The sequence below is a fragment of the Podarcis erhardii genome (assembly GCF_964252035.2).
Source record: "Podarcis erhardii genome assembly, chromosome: 15".
Lineage (NCBI taxonomy): Eukaryota > Metazoa > Chordata > Lepidosauria > Squamata > Lacertidae > Podarcis > Podarcis erhardii.
Window position 1 is genome coordinate 6140115 of NC_138505.1, and position 16548 is coordinate 6156662.

At 45.7% G+C, this 16548-nt stretch overlaps 1 long non-coding RNA gene across 1 annotated transcript; it reads left to right on the forward strand.

Moving 5' to 3' along the window:
* Nucleotides 1–14428: 14428 nt before the first annotated feature.
* LOC309330788 lies at nt 14429–15146 on the forward strand. The gene is made up of 2 exons (XR_014151582.1): nt 14429–14516; nt 14631–15146. It is a non-coding gene; the product is annotated as an uncharacterized lncRNA (long non-coding RNA).
* The last annotated feature ends 1402 nt before the right edge of the window (nt 15147–16548 follow it).

Sequence of the window (16548 nt, forward strand, 5' to 3'; positions counted from 1 at the left end):
TGTCATCTTCTTGCCTTCTTTCACCTCGATACGTGGGAAATTGCAGTAGCTTCATGAAGTAATGCAGAGGGTTGCAACCAAGGGGTCTTCATTCTCTTCTGAGCAAAATCTCTGAGGTCACATGGACAGCCCCAGAGACAAAAGTGAGCAGAACAATGGATGCAAATGTTATCTATATTCAGGAGGCTGGTTTCTACACATATCCACACAAACACTGATCTCAGGCAGGCAAGCAAGCTCCGATAAGAATTAATGAGTCCCTGGCAGTTTTATGTACGTTTATTTACAATTTACATCCAGAGAGCAGCTCTGGGCCTACCGCCATTAGCTAAGACTTGGTCACTCTGATTCTCCGCCCCTGTCGCAACACTAGGGCGCCAAAGTCCAGTCCTTCCTCTTTTGTACTTCCATCGCATCTTAATCCTTTCAGCTCTTTGGTTCAAGGAGAAGGTGGGTGAACTGCCCCCCCCCCGTCGGCTACCAAACGACAATTCCTCCAAACACTGTCACCCTCCTGTTTGCATAGCAACCCCCTCAATGACTTCTATCTCCTCCCCTTCCTCTGCCTGTGAGCTCTCCAAGTTTAGGAACTCTTGATAAAGGGGGGTCAAACTAACCCACTCCTGCTCTGTCTGTGGCTGTAATCTTTCACTTCTAGAGTCAGACTCTGGCTCCCTTTGTACTGTCAATCCTTCATCTCCAGAGTCTGACTCTTCCCAGGTGTTCGATTCAGCCACATCCCCAACACATCTCTATCCTCAACTGAAGCAAAGAAGAAGCATTTTAGAGTTCTGAGAAATGTTCCCGCTAGATAAAAACATCAGTGGAGGCTTGTGAGGAGGGCTGGTTATGGTTGGATTCCATTTGGAAAGAGAATGTTTTTATGGAGGAATTGTGGCCTGCCAACTAGAGGTAACAGATCTCAAACATGTCAGGAGTGCAGCCTACACTCGAGTAGAACGCTGGCAGAGACACATGCCCGATTGGCATGTTCTCTCCTGCCTGGTCAATCATTCAGGACCTTCAAAAGCTTTCTTCAGCCCAAACATCACAGCGACTGATGCCAACCGATACCGGCACACTTAGGGATCCGCAGAGTTTGCACATCATGCGTGACAGACCTCAGCATTTTGGCTAATCTACTTTATTTACATATAAACACACACCGAGCACTGCAACATGGCTCCCTCTCTCTCTAGCATCAGACAGCAAAGAGAAAAAGAACAAAGGACAATAGTCCCACTTCACGGAACATAGTAACACAAACATCCTGTCTCCTTCACTTTTCTGTGGAGTCAAAACATATACCGTCATGTGAAAGACAAACAATCCTATGACTGCAATCATAGATCAGGAATTCTAACAAAACATTGGTATGTTCAGTTGAAGGGCCCTAATCCGGGGAAGCCCAGCCATCCAACACGACACTTGGTGGGCATGAAGTCAGCATCCTCAGCATAGCCTGGCCTGGTTCTCCTCTTCACAAGCATTGGTTCCTCAGACATCAAGAGAGGAGAGCTGGGAGCGGCTGTGTGAGGTTGCCTGCTTCACGCCCTCTCAAAAATCCACACCTAGGGCCACAGCTCCTCTGGCACCACCACCCCATGCTACATGTCAGGGATGTTCCCATTCTGACAGACAGAGAGGAATCCGAAGAGGAGGGGAGAGAGCCCAAGCGGAGTAGAAACCTGATTCCTTCACACAGTGAAAGCGAGATAAGCCTATCTGACTCAGGAATGCAGCCTGTCAGTTCTGAAAGTAACACAGAGCTGAACGAACAGGATGCAGGAGAAAAGAGGGGGTTCCACTCAACTCTAGAGGAGGAGGAGAGGCTAGCAGGGCCAGAATCTCCAAAAAGCAGAGATTAAGTCCTTTAGCAGAACAGTGTAAAACCGGAAAGAGGTGGGGGAAGAGGTGGAGACTGGCTTGCTTCGGCCGGAAAAAGAATCTAGTCAAGTCAACTGACTCTGATGATGATAGATGAGTTAAGGAAGCTCTGACTGCTGAACCCTGTCCAGTCATACCTTGTTTTGCAGCCAGGATCCATTCTGGAGCCCTGGCCGCTAGCCAAAAAGGATGCAGAGCAAAGCGCCGTGTCTGAGCATGTGTGTGGAGCAGTTTGCACTTCTGCACATACACAAAGTGCAATTTAGTGCTTCTGCGCATGCGCGAGCAGCAAACCTGGAAGTAGCCCATTCTGGTACTTCCGGGTTTGCCGCAGATGTTCGCCGGAATGGACGCTAGACAAGGTGGATGTTTGCAGAGGTATTACTGTACCTGGAGTACTGTGTCCAGTTCTGGGCACCATAGTTCAAGAAGGACACTGACAAACTGGAACGTGTCCAGAGGAGGGCAACCAAAATGGTCAAAGGCCTGGAAACGATGCCTTATGAGGAACGGCTAAGGGAGCTGGGCATGTTTAGCCTGGAGAAGAGGAGGTTAAGGGGTGATATGATAGCCATGTTCAAATATATAAAAGGATGTCACATAGAGGAGGGAGAAAGGTTGTTTTCTGCTGCTCCAGAGAAGCGGACACGGAGCAATGGTTCCAAACTACAAGAAAGAAGATTCCACCTAAACATTAGGAAGAACTTCCTGACAGCAAGAGCTGTTCGACAGTGGAATTTGCTGCCAAGGAGTGTGGTGGAGTCTCCTTCTTTGGAGGTCTTTAAGCAGAGGCTTGACAACCATATGCCAGGAGTGCTCTGATGGTGTTTCCTGCTTGGCAGGGGGTTGGACTCGATGGCCCTTGTGGTCTCTTCCAACTCTATGATTCTATGAGTCTACTGTAATTGTTGAATAAATCTGAAAGTAATAAAACTGCCAGAAAGTTGTGTCTTGTTTGGGAGAGACTTACCAAACCTGACACTACACATCTGATTCCATGCCCATAAATATGCACAGGGCTGACCAGCCACTGAATATTTCCCATTCCTGAGGGCCCTACAGCCCTCTAGATTCAACCAAATGATCTAGGGAACCAGTGGGTCGCATTCAACTCTGTTCTACACAAAGTAAAGCCTTTGGATTTTTAATGATCCAAAGTTAGTCATAGGTCTCTGAGTAAAGTTAATATTGGATATAGCCCAATGAGCCTATAAGCCTCAGCCCCTGGCCAATCTGAGTCATTCATCTCTTAGTCATAAATTTACACCCAATGGGCACGCTTATTTGTGGTATGACAAGGTAAAAGTTCATAAAGTCTTTCCGAACCATGTTACAAGGAAACCGGTGTATGAGGTATGGGATAAACACAAAAATTTATTGGAACACAAAATACCATGGTGGCTCTCTCCACTTGAAGCAGTACAGTGGTACCTCAGGTTAAGTACTTAAGTCGTTCTGGAGGTCTGTTCTTAACCTGAAACTGTTCTTAACCTGAAGCACCACTTTTGCTAATGGGGCCTCCTGCTGCCACCGCACCGCCAGAGCACGATTTCTGTTCTCATCCTGAAGCAAAGTTCTTAACCTGAAGCACTATTTTTGGGTTAGGGGAGTATGTAACCTGAAGCGTATGTAACCCGAGGTACCACTATATTGGTAAAAAAAAAAAAAAAAAGGAATGTGAGAAATGATTGGGCAAATTATAAAGAATTATTAAATTAAACAGACCAGGATTTAAAACTAAGGAGGTTTGAAGATATAAGGGAATTAGTAACAGATTGTTAAAGTCGTTGTCAATTTTACAAATAGGGGTATTTTATTTTACCTTTTTAAGCAATGCAATTTATGTGGGAAAACGTGATGGGAGTGTTAGGATATTTCTGTTCCACCTTAAAAGGGAGCAGGATGTATGTGTCACAGCCTGCATATTTCCTGTTCACAGGATGTTTCTGTTTTGATTGAGCTGTTGTCTCTCTCTCTCTGCCTGAGCAGACCAAAGCAGGCAGTCATGTTTTTCTTTGTTCTGACCAACGCTGAATAAACATTCTAAATGATACTCTCCTGAGTGCAACTTTCGCTGTGCATTATCTGCTGATAGAGTGTGCATCATTTCTGGAATGTAGAAAGTTATTTTCTGGAGCTCGTGTCGCTAATTGCTGATACTGCGTATCTACGGGAGGTCGATGGACGTCTGGAGACGGCTTGGGAGCCATGATGGACTTTGTCTCCCTGGCAGTATCCCAACAGGGAGTAGTTCCAAGAAGGTCCTGATTTCAAGCTTTATAACTCTGCTACATACATATATACAGACATACAACCTATAAGCCAACCAGTTTTATTTTCAGCACCAACCACTTGCACCCACCCTCAGTTGAGCCACACGTTTCTCCTTCTTTCTGCCTTCCTGACCCTAGAGTTCTGAACCTGCAGAGAGCAGAGCAGGAATCCCCATCCGGCCTTAGGACCTTCAATATATATCATAAGTGTGAAAGAGCATACAAAGCTCCTTCGCAGCACATTCATATTGTTTGTCTATTAGACCTTCATCATCATTTATGTCAGCTTGGAGCAGCTCTTCAAGAACTCAGGTCCTGGATCCCTCAAGTTGAATATGCAATACATTGGAATTGGCATGGCTTGCATCCAAAGCATGCGCTCCTTATGCACACTGAACTGTTGGAAGGTCTCCCCACCCTCCATTTTTACTACCAAAATCCTACCCAATAAAGAGAGTTTCATCCTCCCCCATGTCTCCATACCTTGTCTAATCTTACTCCACACAACCACTTAATTGTTCTGAATCAGAATAGCATTCTTATTTGTTATCCAAATACAGTGGTACCTTGGTTTAAGAACAGTCTAGTTTATGAACAACTTGGATTAAGAACGCTGCAAACCTGGAAGTAGGTGTTTTGGTTTGTGAACTTTGCCTTGGAAGCAGAACATGTTCTGCTTCCTGTTGAGTGCGTTCCATTTGTAAATTGAGTCCCCTGCTGCTATGGGAAAGCACACCTTGGTTTAAGAACGCTTTGGTTTAAGAATGGACTTCTGGAACGGATTAAGTTTGTAAACCAAGGTACCACTGTATTTCACTTTCTTCTCCACCTTAATACACAATAGTTTTTGCACATGAGTTTGCAGCAGCACTCTTGGAGTGTGCTGGTCCTGGGGGGTGGTGACCGTGCGGCGTGGTCTGCGTCCGGTCCGAGGCTGAAGCGGGGTCCAAGGCAGGCAGTCGGGTGAGGTCAGGAACTCTGGCAGAAAGCAGGACAGGAACAGGTAACCAACAATGTTGCTCCCACAACCTGGGACTGGGGCTGGCTGGCCTTTATCTCCTCTGAGGCATAGGATGGCCCCGGTCCACAGGTGACTCCCTTCTCCTGGCCTGGAGGCGAGCACTCCTCCTGCGAGAACTTAGTTCCCTCCGCCTCTCTGCCCTGAGCCTCTGCAGCTCAGGAGAGGCTGGAGGGTTACTGGACCCAGAGGCAACCTGAGCTTCCCCTGACAGGGCTGGGAGAGGAGCACCTGCAGGCAATGGGTCCTCCATCACCTCTGGAGCCAGAGCAGATTCAGCTGGTGTCTGCTCCTGAGGATCCGGCACAGGTGAGGGCCCTTCAGGTTCAAGTCATGCTACAACAATAGAGGAGTTAGGAAGGAGAAGAGAAGAGACAGAAAAGTGAGCATCCCACTCCTTGAGGTGGTCATGAGGACACTGTTAGAAATACCTAACAGGCATGCATCCTTGGAGAATTTCATTTTGAAGGGTAAAGAAAGACGAGAGGAATCTACAACGTACGGGGGGAGGGAGGAAGTTACAGAGTTGAGACACTGAGCTCAGCAAGGAGTCAACCATAGGTCACTGAAACCAGTGCTTTCATGCTGATAGTGTTGGTAATGGTGGTGGCTCTGGACCACAAGCCATTAATACCTGCTTGCCTTCAGAGCATCCCTTGGCATCCTTCAACACCTGCATTGCTTGGGAAAGCAGCATGTGGAACCACAGCAGGAAGACCCACAGCACCCGGAACCACAGCAGGGGGAACAGCAGCAGGAGGACTGTCCTCCACAGCAGCCGCTGCAGCAAGACTGGCCGCAGCAGCAAGGGGAGCAGCCGCAGCAGGGGGAGCAGGAACAGCAAGAGGAACAGCCGGACGGCTTGCAGCAGCAGGGAGAGCAGCCACACTTGGAACAGCAAGACATATTTGCAGTGGGGAAGGAAGGCAGCGCTGAAAGGAAAGAAGACATTGCCCTTGAACCAACCACATCATCATCAGACACATTAAACTATCTACATGTCAGTGCCCTGCATTGTGGAGACTGGCAAAAATGGGATTTGCACTTAATGTTTCTATGCTCAGCGGTGCTCTTAGCGAAGTTTAGATCTGAAGTCTCTGTGGCTTTACATCTACAAGGTTTTACTTGAGAAATAATATGGGATAGACAGAGTCTGGAATGCTGCTTTGTTATAAACCCTTGGACGCGGGTGTCTCTTGGGCTCCGATCAACTCTGAGCCTCTTGGGCTTGCCGATCAGAAGGTCAGCAGTTTGAATCTCTGTGATGCGGTGAGTTCCCATTGCTCTGTTCCAGCTCCTGCCAACCTAGCAGTTCAAAAGCGTGCCAGTGCAAGTAGATAATAAGGTACCGTTGCGACGGGAAGGTAAATGGCATTTCTGTGCACTCTGGTTTTCACCACAGTGTTCTGTTGCACCGGAAGTGATTTATTCCTGCTGGCCACATGACCCAGAAAACTGTCTGTGGGCAAACGCCGGCTCCCTTGGCCTGAAAGCGAGATGAGCGCCGCAACCCCATAGTCGCCTTTGATTGGACTTAACCATCCAGGTTAAGTCCAACCATTTCTTAAGGAAATCAGCCCTGAGTGCTCACTTGAAGGACAGATCCAGAAGCTGAGGTGGCAATATTTTGGCCACCTCATGAGGAGAAGACTCCCTGGAAAAGACCCTGATTGAGGGCACAAGGAGAAGGGGATGACAGAGATGGTGGGACAGTGTTCTTGAAGCTACCAGCATGAGTTTGACCAAACTAAGGGACGCAGTGGAAGACAGGAGGGCCTGGTGTGCTTTGGTCCATGGGGTCACAACGACTAAAGAACAACAACCATCCAGGGGTCCTTTACCTTTATACCTTACCTAAACCCTGGGATAGTCTGCCCATAATCATAATTCGGCAAGAGGCCCAGAATGATTCCCAAGCATAAAATCAGTGGTGTGAAATAGTGCCTTTGCAAGATCAGAGGAGACCTTAGCTCCCCTGTGGTCAAGAAAGCTACAACAATGAGCAAACTCTGGAATGGGACTTACCTTGTTCAGCAGGAGGAGTTTGCGTGAGTTTTGGATCCAGTGATTGTGTGAAGAACTGCTGGGGTGGGCCTTTTTATATGGCTCTGTAGAACCTTTCCCCAGCAATGAGGCATGACTCAAGAATGCTGACGTCTCCCTTAATCCTCAATGGTTGGCCTCTACTGCACCGTCATCCAGCGTGCATGCTTGACTGTGTGGACATCCTTCATTTTTAAATGTATGTGATTAAATATATTCAGCAGTAGTTAACCCTGTCATTCTCCCTCCTGTCCAAAGGAGTCATTTATAGGATTGTTTTGAAAAGGATTATGTTGAGATGAACAAATGAATGGGCGTCAGATGAGCTTCTAACCTCCATCCAGAGCCTGAGGATTTTATTTCTAGAAAAATCTTTTGACTCCCTACCAATTATTTCCAGGGGTCATAGGTTTCCCATAAGAAATATGATTTACGCTAAACACACACTAATTTCATGTCTGACTTTAAAATAATCATAGAATCATAGAATTGTAGAGTTGGAAGGGACCTGCTGTAATGACCGCTCTCCCATCAACCGGAGGGCACCCTTTGCGTGGCTGCGAGCAGCACCCCATTTCCTGAGACAACGGCAGAAGTTCCTGGTCCATGTCCCCAAGTTACAGCCCTTTGAGGTTCCCACCAAACTCAGTTCTAATGAACCTATCTGTGGCGGGGGGGAGGCAGAGCTCTTTGCGTAGTTAAAAGGGGCGAAGCCTACCTGAGAGCATGCGATCGGCTGAGTCGGAGGGGAGTCACCTGCTGAAAGGTTGTCAGTGGTCTCCCCAGTATTGCAATAAAATGGGGGCAGGCACTCTGCGTAAACAAATGTTTTCCAGAGCCACCCACTTCCCAGAGAGACCTGAATACCCTGATGTGCCCCAGATCCCCGGCAGGGACTGGGAGGGATACACACCCAATGCCTAAACCAAGGTCTTCCTACATCTGAAGTTTAAATAAAGTTGTGGCCAATTTAATCCCATAACACATTGGCATGAACCATTCATTTCTTCCGGGTGGCTCTTGGGGTCGGGGGTCTCTGCCTGGGCACGCAATAAAAAGCTGTAACTATTTTATGGCCAAATGTGTGTTTAACCAGTGAGATGTGCTTTGTGATATAGCAAATTGCTCAAGAATTATTATTTTTTGTCAATGTTTCCAACCTCTGGAAGGCCACAGTTTCCTCATTGTCTGAGTAAACACTACTGATGGAGGCAGTGGTACAGGAAAGTGACTTTAGATTCTGAATGGTCTAATGGAAGGACGGAGTTCTTTGTGTTAGGGGTGGGGAACCTATGTCCCTTCATATACATTTGAACTGCAGATACAGTGGTACCTCGGGTTAGGTACTTAATTCGTTCCAGAGGTCCGTTCTTAACCTGAAACTGTTCTTAACCTGAAGCACCACTTTAGTTAATGGGGCCTCCTGCTGCTGCTGCGCTGCCGGAGCACGATTTCTGTTCTCATCTTGAAGCAAAGTTCTTAACCCGAGGTACTATTTCTGGGTTAGCGGAGTCTGTAACCTGAAGCATATGTAACCCGAGGTACCACTGTACCATCAACCCCAGTCGGCAAGGCCAATGGTGAAGTTTGATGGGCTTCAGGAGTCCAGCAATATCTAGAGGGACACAGGTTCCCCATCTTTAGGGTGGACGGTACTGATGGACGCAACAGTGCAAGGAAGTAATTTCAGACTCCTGACCCAATGGTCTCTTATGGGCCACTTAGATCAGAAGCAGGGAACAGCCAGCATGACCAATGGTGTCCAAAACTCTGGAGGGCAGCAGTTATCCCAGATCTAGGATCTAATTAGGGCAATGAGTGAATGAAGACGTCTCCATTGCAAGTTCTTTTTTTCAAGTTCCATTTGGCCCTCCCTGGACAATGAGGCACCACTTAAGAATGACAGGTGTTGAGTAGCTACTGAGGCAGATGTTCATCCTCTATGTTGTCTGTTGCTGTGTTCCGTGCCAGCACTCACATCATTTCATTAAAAGGGCGCGTGCTGTGGCATATGATTAAAGCCAACATCTGCTAATAGCTACCCTATGGTTCCCACCTTTGACCAGAAGTCATTTCTGGATACAAGGTGAACCTGCTGTCTGATCCTAGTGGAGCAGATTTGGTGTGTGTGGAAGCAGAGTTTCATTGCACAATTGCAATGCCTTTGATGAATCCACCACATATGTTTTAGCTTAAGATACATACAAAAATGCATCTTTTTGAGGAAAAGTGTGTTGAAAATAATGCAATTTGGGTGTGTGTGGTTTTAAACAACAACAAAAATCAGAACAATGCTGGAAGTTACTTACAGACACAAATGAAATCGACACAAATTAGAAACAGAATTATCTACACAACCCTGATTTGAACATACTAAAATATACATTGAAATGCCTATCATGAATGAAAACAGAAACTTAGATGATTTTCTTAAATAAATTTGAAATTAATGTAAAGGTATAATAACAATGTGTGTGTGTGTGCGCGCACCAACTAAAAAACATTTCTTTCTTTCTTTCTTTCTTTCTTTCTTTCTTTCTTTCTTTCTTTCTTTAAACTAATTAGAATTAATGTCACATGAATGTTAGAATGGAATGAAGGGGCTTATGGTATGAATCAAACAGAAGTCACTGAGCTAAACAAATGGGAATGTATCCAACTAAGACCAAATCAGAGCAGACCTATTAAAATAATTGATGCAAGTGAGTCATGTCCATTCATTTCAGTAGATGTACCCTGAGTATGGCCAACGTCGCATTCACCCCATACAGGGAGAAATTCGGTGATGGTAATGCTTTGGGAAGCTGTATCTGGTCCTTGAGTGACCATTCCCTGCTTCAAACCTTTCTCGGGATCCATCGTCATAAGATCAGGGCTATTATTTTAAGGTCACCAGTGACACTGAAGCCTCACTGGTATCTTAGTAGCCCACCTGACTTTGCTGGGTGCCAAATGCCTTCCTCAGTAAGCGTACTTAGTACTATATGTCACATGGATTCTGTGATTTGATGGGAGGCCAACAGCAACATTAAACCCGTATGTCTCCAGTGGGATAAGCATCCAATGAGACCTTCTGGCTCGTGAATCAGGGTCTGTCGTCATCAGATCCCGGAAGACAGCTTAGTAAAATGTCCAGCATCCTTGATATTCTCCCATTTAAATTAATTCTCTGAGTGCCTCTTGGACACATGAGCAAATTACAGTGCTATTAGATGAAACTAAGTTTAATAATAGACCACAAATAGACTTTGTTCATCACAAATATAGTGAGGACCAAGAAGGATCATGGACCGGATGTTGGCACATGGGATGTAAATGCATTTTGATGGCCAGAGGAACTGGGCATGCTTTGAAGCTGTCTCACTTCCTTCGGAAAGGGCTCCCAGAGCTATATAAAAGGACTCCAGCTCCTCAGCCCTTCATTCACTTGACTTCATTGTCCTTCCACTGACCACTCCCAGTAAGGTAAGAGAAATTCTATTGATTCTTATGACTTGGAAAAAGACAGGGTAGGAATAACCTTTGACAGAATGGAAGCTATTCCTTCATATTATGAGACTGTTGTGTAAGTGGGTGCTAAAGTTAATGACCAGCCTGTTCTCTGCTGGAGAAGTACAGTAGTAGAAGAAGAAGAATTTGGATTTGATATCCCGCTTTATCACTACCCGAAGGAGTCTCAAAGCGGCTAACAATCTCCTTTCCCTTCCTCCTCTACAACAAACACTCTGTGAGGTGAGTGGGGTCGAGAGACTTCAGAGAAGTGTAACTAGCCCAAGGTCACCCAGCAGCTGCATGTGGAGGAGCGGGGAATCGAACCCAGTTCACCAGATTACACCACTATACCAAGCTGACTCTTGCAACTCCCAGGTAGAGCCTCTGCTTTGTATGCAGAAGGTCCCAGGTTCAGTTTCTAGTATATTCAAGTGGGACTGGGAATAGTAGGCAATACTGTGATCCGAGGGCCAATGGTCAGACTCAGTATAAGGCACCTTCCAGTGCTCCTGTCCTCCATTGGTTATGAACTAATGACCTTCAGCAGGATGCAAACTCTTACTCAAAATTAGGTTTCTTTTTAAAATTATATTTAAAAAGTTTTTTGCTTTTGTTCATTGCTGACTGATTCCATAAGAATGGAATCAGTTGGGAGATTTCTCATTTCTCTTGCAGAAATCCATTCAGGGATTTCATTAATTTAATTGTATCTCAGTTTGCTTTTGTCCTCAATTTAGATACATCAACCCTATATTTTAACTCTGTTCATGTTGGAAATTGTGAGCTTTGGGTCTTGTAATTGGTTTTTGATGCACCTGTGGCCAACTGATAAAGTGTGTTGTTGTTCACGATACCACATTGATTGTGAATTGATAACCATTGATAGAACGTAAGATGGTTGGTAGAAAGTGAGAAAACTCTTGAGTCTTTTGCATCATTACATCGCGGGGAGAATAACATCAGTGTGGGTGTTAAGAAGACTCTTACGCTGCTGAGATTTAGGTCTTACCCACATTTGTAGGTACAGGTCTGGGTTTTAAAGCTCTCTCCCCAAGGGTGTTGGGGTTTCCTCCCTGGCACTTTCCATGTGAAAACCCACTCTTTGTGGCTGAATCAGAGCAAATGGCAATCTGCAGAAAACCCAAATTCTCATTTGTTCCAATTCAGCATTAAAATAGTGGGTTTTCCTGGGAAAGGTGGGAGGGGGCAAAACAAAGGCTTTTGGACACAGACAAGGAAAGTGTGGAACGGTACCTTGAAAGCACAGAGCAAAAATTAAGTGTGGGATGAGTCCTCCCACCTTACCCTCCCATTTTGAGAACTGTTCATTCCTATTTTCTTGTTTTTCCTTACAAAAGAGTCTCTGGTACAAAGTCCTTCTGAATGAAAGTGAATTTCTGAATTTCTCCATGTAGTTTCTTAATGGTGAAATGCCCAGTGTATGTTTCAGCCCTACTCAGAGAAGACCTATTGAAATAAATGTCCATAAGTTAGCTGTGGTCATTTATTTTCATGGGTCTATTCTGACCAAGGCCAGTGTTGGATTCCTACAACCCATTCTGTGCATGTGAGGAATTCTCAGCCACTGAAAATCCACTATTAGTTTGTTGTGATGGATGAAGGAACCAGGGAGGCTAAGACCCAGAGACCAAAATAGAAAGGGGCCAAGTCTGTTGCTTCTGTTAACAATTGTAAAAATGGTAAAAATGACCGTTAGAAGCTGAGAAAAGTGTGGAATGAAGAAGTAACGAGTGAGAATAGGTATAAAAAAAACCCCACAAGCAAATCTGGATGAATTCAAGATGATTGTTCATTGTTGTATAACCAACTGCAAACAAAGCAGACTGGACACAAAATCTTTTAAAATGATAAATTACAACATTAAACTACAGATCCACATTTTGAGCACATTTGAAACACAATTTAAAAGACATGACTTCCCCCAAATGATCCAGGAAACTTTGATTCCCCCCTCACAGTGCTACAACTCTCATCACCCTTAGTGAACTATAGTTCCCAGGATTCCTTGAAGGAAGCCATGTGCTCTGGATGTGTTTATGGTGTGGATCTGCCCTAGATGAGCAGTGCATCCAGAATTGCACCACAAATCCCCCACCCTAGCAAAAATGGGGAGGCCACATCACCATATATTCTCCAGAAAAGGACTCAGATTCTCCTATGGTTCAGGAGAAGATTGAAAAAGAATTTACAAAACAGTCAGCAAACTTCCTTTCTGAGACTACTTCAGATGAGCCATAGTTAAAGGCATCAAACTGCTAGGACCTTTGCTTGGTAGGGTCAGGAGATCTACAATGGTGGGGAATTTGACTATGGAAGGGAACTTCCCATTACCAAACAAACCCTATGTGAGTTTGGGGCACATTCATTTTGTTAACAATATTGAGTAGTCTCATTATAAGAGGATAGGGGGAGTAGAGGAATGAAAGCATCAAAAATCACTTCAGACAAGATTGTTCAGGATCCTGATAGGATACAGCTGATCACCAAAAAACATACATTTATTATACTACAATGCGGGTGGCGCTGTGGTTTAAACCACTGAGCCTCTTGGGCTTGCCAATCAGAAGGTCGTTCGTTCGAATCCCCACGACAGAGTGAGATCTCTTTGCTTTGTTCCAGCTCCTGCCAGCCTAGCAGTTTGAAAGCACACCAGTGCAAGGAGATAAATAGGTATCACTGCGGCTTCCACTTTCATCAGTTGCTCTAAATTTTTTTTAAAAAAATCTGCTTCTAAGGTGGCAGTTCTAGAGCACTGAGGATGGGGTGAAGAATCTGTAGCCAGGTATTGCGGAACTACAATTCCCATTAGTCCCAGCCAGCATGACAAGTGGCCAGGATTATGGGAGTTGTGGTCTGACAATATCTGGAAGCTACTGGCTCCCCACCCTTGCCCTAAATTATGAATGCCACCAGTAGAGTGGTTATGTTGGTTGGGAAAAAATATTGCTAGCAATTTACTGTGTGTTCAACTTCACTAGGGGGTATACCTTATACCTACTTAATGATAAAACTCTCATCTTTGCGTATGCCAACAATACCATGGTATTCTGAGTATGCCTTGCAAACCAGTCCTGCAAAGCTACTGAAACATGACTGTCCGTGGCACATCAAAGTTTTCAAATATGTAGCCTACCCACCAGAAATAGATCGCTACTGCAGGTGAAGAAAGAAGTAGCTTTTTTTTTTGCAAACTTGAGCTGGAATACGAAGCACATTTTAATGAAAAGAAGGGGGGGGACCCTGCTAAACTCTCCCTCTCAGTTTCACAATAACTTGGGGACCTGAAAAATGTGGCAAAAAAACCTAATTGTTCTTCTTTGGCCTTTCTTCAAAATGAAAAGCTTTGTGTTGTCATTGTGTTGCCCATATGATCCCTGATTGACTGGACTGTGTGTAAGTCAATAAGAATCTCCATTCCATTTCTTTAAAATATAAATAAATGCCAAAGATGGAGCAGTAAGAGGAATGAAAAAAGCAAATTGTGTTGGGTATGTGTGGGGGTCTTGGAGAGCATTTGCAAAACCCTGGGAAATCCATGCAAGAAATGGTTATCCATCAAAAAACAAACAAACAAACAAACATACAAAAATCAGGGAGCTTGCCCCTAATATATGCAATGCCTTTTTCCATTTCAGCTTCACCTCCACTCCGTAAAACATGGGCTGTAACGATTGCTGCGCTGTGCCCTGCTGTGGCCAATCCTGCTCCTCCCCCTGCTGTTGCATCCCTTGCTGCTCTCAATCCTGCTGCACCCCTTGCTGCAGTCAGTCCTGCTGTGGCCAGTCTTGCTGTGGCAGTTCCAAGGGCTGCTGTCAGTCCTGCTGCGGCAGTTCCAAGGACTGCTGTCAGTCCTGCTGCGGCAGTTCCAAGGGCTGCTGTCAGTCCTGCTGCGGCAGTTCCAAGGGCTGCGGCCAGTCCTGCTGCGGCAGTTCCAAGGGCTGCGGCCAGTCCTGCTGTGGCAGTTCCAAGGGCTGCTGTCAGTCCTCCTGCGGCAGTTCCAAGGGCTGCTGTCAGTCCTCCTGTGGCAGTTCCAAGGGCTGCGGCCAGTCCTGTTGTAGCATCCCTTGCTGCCAAACCTGCTGCGCCCCCTGCTGTCCTCCATGCTGCAGTACCAAAGGATGTTGCTCCAAGAAATGCTAAGGAATGCAGTCTCGACAGAAGCTGCCAGGTGGAATTTACATCTTTGACAGAGTCGCCCTGCTGAATTAAGCACCTAAAGCTTTGAACCTCCCCCCTTCTCTCTCTCTCTCTCTCTCTCTCTCTCTCCTTCTTCCCCTCCCTTTAATCTTTTCTGATGTCTTCTCGGCAATGAAAGGGGGAGCCTTTTTAAGGTCAGACGCGGTGTTCCCATTTTCTTCTTGGTGCCCGGGGTCCTTTCAATCATAGTTCAATAAACTTATATGATGACTTGATATTCTTGTAGCCTATCATTTGTGAGTCTCTCTCCTTTCTCCCGCCCCAATGGTTTCCTAAGAATATTCTCATTCCTATTACTCTTGCAATTAATTTATTAATCATCTTCTGAACCACTGACTCAAGGCGATTTACACGTAAGGTGATTAGAAATGCAAAACAACAAGCGTATTTAAAAAGAAGACCATACAAAGTCATGGTGGAGACCCATTTATCCAGCTGGGAAAACCTGTTGGAACAAAAGCATCTTTAACCGTTTCCAGGAAGTACAGGAAAGGGGTGCCTGTTGTGTCTTGCCAGGAATGCTGTTCTACAGCAGCCACTCTCAAAGCCCTGCTCCAGGTTACTGCTGAGAGGGCTTTTGAGGTGTTTGCAACTTGCAGGAAAGACTCTCCCACATATCACAGCGATCTACTGGGTGTATAATGGGAAACGCTGTCTCTCAAGTTACCTGGTCTTGAGCTGTATAGGAACATAAGAAATACTTAGATGGATTAGGTCAATAGTCTACCCAGTCCAGCATCCTGTTCTCACAGTGACCAACCAGGGGAACTATGCAAGCAGAACTTATGCTCAAGAGAACTCTCCCCTCCTGCAACTTCCAGCTACTGGTTTTCAGAACCATGTTGCTTCTAACAGTGGAGGTAGTTGCAACCAGGGGTGTGGAGAAGATCACCTAAGCCATGGGTAGGCAAACTAAGGCCCGGGGGCCGGATCCGGCCCAATCGCCTTCTAAATCCGGCCCGCAGATGGTCCGGGAATCAGCGTATTTTTATATGAGTAGAATGTGTCCTTTTATTTAAAATGCATCTCTTGGTTATTTGTGGGGCAAAGGAATTCATTCATTCCCCCCCCCCCCCAAAAAAATACAGCGGTACCTCGGGTTACATACGCTTCAGGTTTCATACGCTTCAGGTTACAGACTCCGCTAACCCAGAAATAGTACCTCGGGTTAAGAACTTTGCTTCAGGATGAGAACAGAAATCGTGCTCCGGCGGTGCGGTGACAGCAAGAGGCCCCATTAGCTAAAGTGGTGCTTCAGGTGGAGAACAGTTTCAGGTTAAGAACGGACCTCTAGAATGATTTAAGTACTTAACCCGAGGTACCACTGTATAGTCCAGCCCCCCCCCCAAGGTCTGAGGGACAGTGGACTGGCCCCCTGCTGAAAAGGTTTGCTGATCCCTGACCTAAACCCTTATATTCCAGCTCAATCATTGAGATTGCCATTCACCAAGCTGGTGGCTCTCATTTGACAACAACAAGAAACCCAAGCCTTTAGTTGTACTCACCCGTTCCTGTGTAATGCTCTGCCATAGATATTCAGCAGGTGCCTTCTGTCCCAACTTTAAATGCAAGCTGAAAACTTTACTATTACATGGACAGGTGGAGTCACCCCAACCC